Genomic DNA, 9,115 nt, shown 5'->3' with positions numbered 1-9,115 from the left:
TAGATTTCCTGAATGTCCGGTCTCTCCACAAACTTCACAAGTCATATGGGTGTCCATGGCTTGTACAGTTTCTTGGGCACTCATCTTCTTACAATTTTCAAGTTTCTTTGCGAGCAGATCCATCTTAGCTACAAGCATGTCAGCTTCTTTAAGAGAATGCATAACTCTCTTGTAGGGTTGTAGTCGTTCATCGCTCCATCCTTGGTTGGAAGCCATCTTCTCGATCAATGCCTTGGCATCTATGACGTTAAGCGAAAAGAATGCTACTCCTACGGCAGCATCCAAATGGCTCCTATCCAGCGGGACTAAGCCATGGTAGAAGTTCTAGATCAAAAGCTAGTCTTCCATACCATGGTGTGGGCATGCTGTGACATACTCTTGCATTCATTCCCAAACTTTGGGAATCGATTCATTAGCTTGCTATTAAAAGCTAGAGATTTTGTTGCGAAGAGCATTGGTCTTACCCATCGGGAAGAACTTAACTAGGAAAGCGTTAGAACACTTGTTTCATGTATCTACAGCATTGCGGTTAGAGTAGAACCATTATTTTGCTTTTCCCAATAGAGAAAAAGGGAAAAGACAAAGATGTATGGCCTCTTGGGTCACTCTCTTAATGGTAAAGGTGGTACAAATCTCCAAAAAGTGTTGGAGATGCACATTAGCATCCTTGTGGGCTTTACCATAGAAAGTACTAGCTTACACCATCATGATCAATGCGGGCTTAAGCTCGAAGTGAGTGTCCGCATTGATGATGTTGGGACATGTGGCTACGTTAGCAGCCAAAGGTGCAGAAAACTCACGGATGGTATTGTTTCGCCATAACCATGCTAGGAAGAGGAAATGTAAATGAAAGAATAGGAAGGGAAAAGAAGGTTTCTAGAGCAAAGGCTAAGAACCTTGCTAGATGTTCGGGACCAATACTAGGGTACCCAAAGCGAAGGAGCTAATGGTCATCAATATCAATTCATCTGAGTAGTCAAGAGCGCGCCTATAGCTCCGACCGACCCTCAGGTGCACAGGTTCTACCTCGCCCAACCTCTAGGGTGGGCCCCGCCTTGCCCGACCTCTAGGTTGGGGGCTCCACCTCGCCTAGCCTCTGGGGGTGGGCTCTGCCTCGCTCGGCCTCTAGGTCGGGGGCTTCGCCTCGCCCGGCCTCTGGGGGCGGGCTTTGCCTCGCCTGACCCTGAGGCCACGGGCTCTGCCTCACCCAACCTCTAGGGGCAGGCTTCGCCTTGCCTAACCTTGAGGCCATAGGCTCTGCCTCGCAGGACCCTGAGGACGTGGGCTCTGCCTCGCCCAACCTCTGGAGGCAAGCTCCGCCTTGCCCGACCCCGAGGCCACATCCTCCACCTCGCCTGACCCTTGGATTTGTGCTCCGCCTCGCCTGACCCCTCGAGTGTGGGCTCTGTGTCGCCCAACCTCTTGTGTGCGGGCTCCACCTCGCCTGACCCTGAGGCCACAGGCTTCACCTCACTCAACCCTGAGGCCATGGGTTCCACCTCGCCCGACCCTTGGGTTTGTGCTCCACCTCGCCTAACCCCTTGGGTGCGGGCTCCGTCTTGCCTGACCTCTTGGGTGTGGGCTCCGTCTCGCTCGATGGAGACCCATACCGCCCCCAACCACTCTAGGTCCAAGCGTATGGGCCTGGGTCAAAACTCTAACACCAAAGAAGGGACCAGCACACCCTAATGAAACTCATGGCCATCACGGGCCATACCTGAGGATTCACATCAAGAACAGCGTCGGACATGTCGGTGCTGTTCTAGCCTAACCGTCGTACGAACGCTGACTAGGCGCGTTAGTTCACCACAACATCCACCATGACAGAATGGAATGCTATCACCAGCCGACAATGCATGTGCATGGTGTCACAGAACCGACCAATTTATAAGAGCACAAGTACAAAAACAATCATCGAAACGATCAAATTCTCGCACTTGAGCCCATATAAACCCGGTAGTCAACTGAAATCTCGAAGGATTTCAAACCAACTTGCATACAACCAAGATCACAGTAATTCAACATAACATATCATACGTTATAACATTTCACAGACTGTTTGCAAATAGATTACATCACCTCAGAGTCGTCGCTATTACAAAACAAGTGTTGTAAAGTACGCGGAAGCAAATAGTTTGACTTACACACCCGAGTTCAAATACAAATACTGGTTTGCTGATCACAACCCGCAAAAGTATTCAGATAAGAGAAATAGAGATCATGCCCATGATCTAGTCTTCGTCACCCGCAGGGTGGAGACAATACTTACAGAATCCCTGATATAGAAGGTCATCTGCAACAAGAGAGAATAAACCCTGAGTACGAGAATGTACTCAGCTAGACTTACCCATCGGAAACTAAAACAAATGACACCAAGGATCATGCATAGCTTAATTTAGTGGATCTGGCTGACACTTTCTTTTTGTGGAAAAGCATAAGTAATAATGATCAACTCTTAACCTGAACTAGCAGTGACTTTTAGCCATTAACCTATCATCTATATTAGCACATGTACTAAGCAATCATTAGATTAAGGTGCAAACAATAATAACCATAGCAGGTATAATTCGTGGCAACATTATCATCATCATCCATTTAACCATATCGTTAAATTAATTGAATCTACATTGCCGCTGCTCAGTCAAGTTCTCACTATCCGGGAGAGACGACGATTCGAATCAATTCCTATCCAGCTGGAGGGGTATTCCTAAACACAAACTCTGCTTCCCCCGTCAGGGTCGTAAACAAGTCACCTTTGGTATGATTCAGGAGTCGCGAGTCCAAACAGATCGACATTCTCAGAGAACCACTCTACTAAGGTTGCTCGGGACTCTAACCCGCCTTGGACTTATGCCAATGGCTCTCCGCACATCCTTACTACCTCCAGAATGCACGCCACTGCTCGTGTCCCTAGCCTGAGTCGAGCTACTAGGCTTCATGGTCGGAATGACTTATCCGGCCAGCTAAGTGTTAGGCTACATTCAACATGACATGAGGACGTACAGCGTATCGGTTCTTAAACGACACAGACGGAGTCACTATGTCTAACCCTGCACAAGACTCCGCCCGGTCTTAATTAATTATTAACATGGTTCTTTTCCACGATAGCAAATATAACCAACCGTGATCCACCTCATCCTAAAGCTCAGCAGGTGACAGGAAATCACCTGACTTCTACCGCACTAAGCATGGCTAAGCATTTAACCCGTTCCTGAACTTAAATAGGATTCAAGTGCGATGTCTGGACAAGGATAGATATATAATGCAGCAATTGGTTCCAACCAATCCCTATACTTAATGCATCATCAACAATAGAAGATACTCAAGATATTTGTAAATACATGGGAGACTTAATATGCTTCGGGGCTTGCCTTTTAGGAAAGAGGAAGGTTGGTGGTCAGGGCACTCGGGCAATTCCTCCTCGGCGGCTGCTTCGTCGATTTCCGGCACCTCGGGCTCCTCCTGGTTGGCTCCCTCAAACTCCAGCAGCGTTGCTCCCTCCGACACACCTATTGCATGAATGCGCAAGATAAATATCATGGATGCACATGAACGAAGTTAGGGATGCTCGGGGAATGCACATGCTTACTGCAGTCCGCATTTTCCGACTTAGGCTCTATTCAAATCACTTTACTTACCAAGTTTATACAATCTAATGTACAATTGCTCATTTTCAGTTAAGGACCTAGCACCTGCACCTAAGCATGTTCTCAAGTTAGGCTAGCACCTAAACAATCAACAAGAACATTGTAACAAAGCATGCACACAAGCATTCATATTTCGGTGCAACAGAGACTATCCAACGGTACGGTAAACTGACCATAACTGAAGATCTACAATTCCAAATGACATGCAACAAGACAATTTGGAAAGCTTATGAAACCACCTAAAATTCATCTTTAGACCTCAAGGCATGATTCCAATCTCTACCATTTCGAACTTACAGAATTACATGATCAGGTCCAAACAAGACAGAGAACAAGCAACTCTAGAATCTAACTTTGAACAGCTGTAGTTACTAAACTACTGGGCCAAATGTCACCAAATTTTGACAGGAGCTAGATACATAAGTTATCTACAACTTTTGTATTCACCACATTCCCAACAAACCTTATTAGGCAAAATGATCAACATGAACATTGTTCCTAATGGCATTCTAAGTATAACTAAAGTTCTTAGGAGAATAATTAGCCACACCACCCATTGGTCACACCAAAATCAAGTATCACAAGCATTGAAACAAGGAAGAACAAGTGAAATGTTGCCTTTGTTTCAAAGCCATGTTTCATATGTTTCATGATTTTGTTGCATAGTACTAACTAACCATGTTTCACTAAAGTGAGTTGCACATGTTGCACTTGAGTGTTGCACACTATTTATTTCATAAAACAACACACATGAAATATAACAATATGTTGCAATGTTTCGAAAACATGTGTCAGGCCATATAAGCTCATGAATGGATGGATGATGCTCATGTTCATGAAATGCAAGTGCAAATGTGGAAGCCAAACACCTGAGGTGTTACAGCCCTCCCCCCTTATAAAAATCTCGTCTCGAGATTTGACAAGCGTACCATTGTTGATAGAATTCCTTATAACCGTCCCTCAAATAATCTTCTCTTTCCCACGTTGCATCGCGTTCACTACCCTGATTACTCCACATGACTTTGTAAAAATTGACCACCCGACTCCGAGTCACTCGCTCACGAGTGTCAATTACTCAGACCGACTTTTCTTCAAAAGTCAAATCAGTTTTTTAACTCGATATCCCCCAGTGGAACTCTCTCTTCTAGGACGCGAAGACATTTCTTCAATTGGGATACATGAAAGACATTGAAGATAGCACTCATCTCAGGAGGTAATTGGATCTTGTATGTTACCTTACCACTTTGTCCAATGATTTCAAATGGACCAACATATCTCGGCGCAAGCTTTCGCTTCACACCAAAGCGTTGGACACTCTTCATGGGTGAGACTTTCAGATAAACGAAGTCTCCAACTTCAAACTCAATAGGTTTTCTATGACGATCAACACAACTTTTCTGCCTAGCTTGAGCTGCGGCCATATGGGTTTGGATAGTACGGACTTGTTCTTTGGCTTCTTGAACAAAATCAATTCCATAATATCTCCTTTCATCGGCTTCTACCCAATTCAACGGGGTTCTACACTTTCGGCCATACAAAGCTTCAAACGGTGCCATCTTGATACTCTCTTGATAACTGTTATTGTACGAGAATTCAGCTAGGGGCAACCACTTTTCCCATGAACCCTTAGCTGAGATGACACATGCTCTCAACATATCTTCTAAGATTTGATTCACTCGTTCAGTTTGCCCATTGGTTTGCGGATGATAGGCAGAGCTTCTTACTAACTTAGTTCCTAATAATCTGTGTAAGTGCTCCCAAAAGTGAGCAGTGAACTGTGGTCCTCTATCAGAGACAATAGTATGAGGTATCCCATGAAGTCGGACTATCTGATTAAAATACAACTCTGCATAGTCAGTTGGACAGAAATCTATGCGGACAGGAATGAAGTGTGCAGACTTGGTTAGACGGTCTACAATCACCCAAATGGAGTTAAAATTCCTCTGAGTAGTAGGGAGTCTAGCAATAAAATCCATACTTATCTCCTCCCATTTCCAACCTAGAATAGAGAGTGGCTGAAGCAATCTAGCTTTCATGTGCACAGCTTTGACTCGACAACAAGTGTCACACCTAGCCACATAAGCGGCTATCTCCTTCTTCATCTTGGTCCACCAAAAGCGAGGCTTCAAGTCATGATACATTTTGTTACTACCAGGATGAATAGATAATTTAGAGGAATGGGCTTCGGATATTATTTGATTTCTAAGCTCTCTATCCTTCGGAACCACCAACCTATCCTTGAACCATAACACGTCATTCTCATCTACCCGAAAATGTTTGGTTTCTTGCTCTTTCATCTTGCGCTTGATGTGGAACACACCAGAATCTATCTTCTGCAGCTTGATAATTTGACTCTGTAGAGTACAACTGACAGTGATGTTGTAAAGGACTGCAGGATGTAGGAGTTTTGACAAATGGAAGTCACTTTCAATCAAAGAGTGGCAATGAGATTTCCTGCTTAAGGCATCCGCGATGACGTTTGCCTTGCTAGGGTGATAGTGCACTTGGAGGTTATAATCCTTGATCAACTCGAGCCATCTTCTCTGACGCATATTCAACTCCAGTTGAGTGAAGATGTACTTAAGACTTTTATGATCAGTATAGATGTTGCACACATTGCCAAGCAAATAATGTCTCCAGGCCTTCAAAGCATGAACAACTACAGCGAGTTCTAAGTCATGCGTCGAATAGTTCACCTCATGCTTCCAAAGTTGGCGAGAGGTATAAGCAATGACTCTACCCTCTTGCATAAGAACACCTCCTAAACCTATACCTGATGCATCGCAGAACACATCGAAAGGTTTCTCGATATCTGGTTGTGCCAAAACCAGAGCCGAAGTTAGAAGAGTTCGCAGGGTGTGGAAAGTCGCATCACACTCGGAAGTCCAGACAAACTTCATGTCTTTTTGCAGCAACCGAGTCATAGGCTTGGCTATTTTAGAGAAATCCAGGATGAAGCGACGATAATAGCCAGCCAATCCTAGAAAACTCCGAACCTCATGCACCGAGATGGGAGCCTTCCAGTCCAACACTTCTTGCACCTTGGTGGGGTCCACCATAATTCCACCATCAGACAACACGTGTCCGAGAAAAGGTACCTCCCGAAGCCAGAATTTACACTTGCTGAACTTTGCATAAAGCTTGTGTTCCCGCAATCTAGTGAGAACCACTCGCAAATGTTCAACATGATCTTCTTCATTCTCAGAATAAACCAAGATATCATCTATAAATACCACCACAAATTTGTCCAACTCGGGCATAAACACCGAATTCATCAAATACATGAAGTGTGCGGGGGCATTGGTCAATCCAAAAGACATAACAAGGTACTCATACAGACCGTATCTTGTGGAGAATGCAGTTTTTGGAACATCCTCAGACCAAATTTTGATTTGATGATAACCATATCTCAAATCAATCTTGGAAAAGACTTTTGCTTTAGACAACTGATCAAATAAGATATGTATGCATGGCAGAAGGTACTTATTCTTGATTGTAACTGCATTCAAGGGCCTATAATCTACACACATGCGTAGTGATTGATCCTTCTTCTTTACAAAGATAGCTGGGCACCCCCACGGAGATGAACTAGGATGGATAAGGCCCTTCTTTAGAAGTTCATTCAACTGGGTCTTAAGTTCGGCTAGTTCATTGGGAGGCATCCTATAAGGCCTTCTAGAGATGGGTGTTGTACTAGGTAGCAACTCTATCTTGAACTCCACGTCTCGATCCGGGGGTAATCCGGGCAAATCATCGGGAAAAACATCCGGAAAATCACATACTACTGGGATATCTGTCATAGCCTTTGCTTGCACCGCATTAGCCATACCAGAAAGATTGATGTCCCTGGGTAGCTGTACTAAAAAACCCTTTTGATTACCAGGATCTTTGAGCATGACTACTCTAGTTGATGTATCAATAAGCACTCCATGACTGCTCATCCAGTTCATTCCCAATATCACATCGATACCCAGCCCCGATAAAACTACCAGATCAACCTGATAACTTCGCCCCTCTATCTCAAATTGTACGTCCCCTAACTACAAGCTTGGTTGGGATAGTACCACTAGCAGCCCTAATATAATAACCCTCACCCTCAACAGTGTATGTTTTCTGCATAAACTTAGATGCAAATGCGGGACTAATGAAAGAATGCGAAGCACCCAAATCAAATAGTACAACTGTAGGGTGTTAATCCACCAGAAACTTACCAGCAGTTACCACCTCTCCTGATGGAATATCAGCAATATTAGTGTGGTTCACCTGTCCCTGACGGCCACCTTGGTATGGGGTTAGGAATAGGAAACAGATGGTTGTTCAGTTGATGGTGTTCAACCTGAAGCTCTTCAAGCTGCTCTTGGAGCTCATGCTCCCTTTGAAAGGCATTATGGTTAGCCATGATCCAGCCCTGACGTCTTTCTTATGCCAACTCTAAAGCTGCATCTCTATGACAGGTCACATGATCCAACTCCTATGCTGCCTCATCTCTCTCTATGGTGAGGTTCATAAGCTGGTTATGAAGCTCGTCTCTCTCGTGTGCTGTTTGACCCCACTGCTACAGGCGATAATTTGCAATACCTCGAATCTCATCTACTTCTTATTGAGCTCGCCCACATGCATCCACCCTATGGCGATATTTGCGGGCACGCAACCTGAACTTGTGCTGGGCTGCCATTGCCCTGCCAGCTTCTTCTAGCACACTAGAAAGGGTGTCTTGCCTGACTCGACAAAGCTTCAAGACGACCATCATAGCACTCATTCTAGCATTATCGCTCTGAACACATTCACCATGGCCTCGAACCAAGGCCTGGCCAACGTCTTGAGTCCACTCAGCCTCAGTAGGAGCCACTCGGGGAATGGATGAAGCTGGTCCACCCACTAACTCATCCCCTAAGCTCTGTGCTATATCCATTAGCACATCAAGGGCAGCAACTTGAGCGGCTTCCCATGGGCTTTGCCCATCAGTCTCAATGCTCCACCCATGCCACAACGGCCTCGTGGGGTTCTATGGCACTATAAAGGTCACAACGTACCAAGGTACATCTCCCAATGGTACCGCCTGCCTCCACATGTAGCGGGGTGCCTCCGGGTACCCAACTAAACTGAGCACCCTCTAGAGCAAGTTGGGCGTACCAAACTAGTCCAAAAAGGTGCTGCTACCAGTAGGAAACACGGGCGCGGCCATCTGTATCAAAAAGGGATTCAACTCATGTGAGAGGATTATTTTGCATGAGAGATTGAACTTAGTACTTGGGGCAAGCAATTATAAGGGAAGGAGTAATGCAATATGAATGACATGAGTGAATATGATGCATGCTCGTTCCGTACGTCCTCACAAACCTAAGAAAATTTAAGTTTTAGCGGAATATACGGTGGCATACATATGTTCTCTCAATTAGCGGTAACTAGTCGATCTACATGGTGCGTTGTTAGTGTACCTGCAGAAAACTTCATTGCAGCCCAACCCA

The 9,115-nt window shown here is 45.0% G+C and overlaps 1 non-coding gene across 1 annotated transcript; it reads left to right on the top strand.

The window, feature by feature from the left end:
- The first annotated feature begins 346 nt into the window (after window positions 1-346).
- On the top strand, window positions 347-453 carry LOC136533745 (small nucleolar RNA R71). Its single transcript, XR_010778546.1, has one exon. It is a non-coding gene; the product is annotated as a small nucleolar RNA R71 (small nucleolar RNA).
- Window positions 454-9,115: the final 8,662 nt, after the last annotated feature.

Source organism: Miscanthus floridulus, unplaced genomic scaffold, assembly GCF_019320115.1.
Source record: "Miscanthus floridulus cultivar M001 unplaced genomic scaffold, ASM1932011v1 os_1159_1_2, whole genome shotgun sequence".
In the NCBI taxonomy this organism is placed as follows: domain Eukaryota; kingdom Viridiplantae; phylum Streptophyta; class Magnoliopsida; order Poales; family Poaceae; genus Miscanthus; species Miscanthus floridulus.
The sequence above is the reverse complement of the archived record's forward strand: the minus strand, read 5'-3'. Positions and strand labels throughout refer to the sequence as shown.